Raw genomic sequence first — 1,498 nt, 5'->3', positions numbered from 1 at the left:
TTTTCCACATGTCAGGATATTTGTGTTGAACGTGGAAATGTTTCTGGCTTTTAGAGCTATTCAGATAACTATGGAAGCTTTGGAATGCTTTGGTATCAGTCAAGAACCATGATACACAAATACCGTTCTAAACTTAGGTGGGGGAGGATGGGAGAATAATGAGAAAGGGGGTAACAGTGTAAGTGTTCAGGAAGATATATATTCATCACCTTACATATGCAACAGTAACCCCTCTGTACATCACCTTGACAATAAAATTAAATTAAAAACAAAGAGAAACTTTTCATATGACAGAAACATTGTTTGTTTTGCTAATGGATTGGATTTGGCTGCGTTATTTTCCAAGCATAGCTTCTTCCCTGAGCTACATTTTTCTAAATTCCCTTTTCTATTTCAGCATTTAAAAACACATTTGTTGCATATATTGAGGACTGTGTTTACAAGTCGTGCTCCAAATCAACATTCATCTCAAGGGTGCTAAGTGGTGAGAAAAGTGGTTCAGTCTATGTGGGAAGCAGGCAGGCTTCAGGGCAGCGAGTTAATTAGCAGAGTGGATCAGCAGGCAAAGGCTTCCAGTAAACCATTTTCTCCTCTCAGCTTTCCTTCTTAGCAGAATCATTGAGCTCATTTTAGTGACTAGATACAAATAAAGGCTTCTTGGGGTTTCATCGCTGAATCCAATTGAACTTTGGCAAGTGTGCCTAAGTCTTCCTCAGCTTCATGGCAAACCTGAGGCCAGTATCAGATAAGCAACAGAAGGCATACTCTAGCCTGGAAAATTTGCTTTGTTTTTGCATTTTATTGTCACATTTTTTTTTACAGTTTGTCTCATGTCACCTGGTTATTTCATTCCTGCACCTTGGAGGGAAAATGTATAATATTTTAATATTTACAGTACAGGCACTTTAAAGATTATATTTCAGTATAGGTGTTGCCAAAGATAGTCAAGCCAACTTTTATTTATAGAAGGTAGAAAATATAAATCTGTCTAAAAATCTTCCGTAAAATGAAGGTTTTAATATTTCCACAGAGTTGATTCTGGTGCCTACTCTTGGAAAGCCTCAAGGAAGAATTGTCGATACAAGGCGTCATTGTTTAAGGTTTGCTCTGCGCGATTTGCTTCTCCCTAACTTCCCTCTCTTTTGGCAACCTCTCCTCACATTCTGTCCTACAATTGGCCCTGAGTCAGTTGAAAGCTTTGCAAGTTGATTTTCCATTCCCATCTGAATTTCAGCTTAGCTGTGGAACTGTTTTCCATGTGTTTTTAATCATTTGTCCATGTGTTATGAGCTTATAGGGACAATATGGCTCCCCCAAGCTGCCTGCATTGTATAAGCAAAAACTGGTGAGGTGGCCAGGAGGGGAACAGTTTTCAGACAGATGCCCCTGTACTCATTTCTGTTGGTGACACACCACCTCCACTTTGCAACAGGAGTACACCAATTTACAAGCAGCCTAACATTACTGGATAGACATACTGCCCTCTGGCATGCATTAC

This window comes from Perognathus longimembris, chromosome 1 (genome assembly GCF_023159225.1).
Source record: "Perognathus longimembris pacificus isolate PPM17 chromosome 1, ASM2315922v1, whole genome shotgun sequence".
Lineage (NCBI taxonomy): Eukaryota > Metazoa > Chordata > Mammalia > Rodentia > Heteromyidae > Perognathus > Perognathus longimembris.
The sequence above is the reverse complement of the archived record's forward strand: the minus strand, read 5'-3'. Positions refer to the sequence as shown.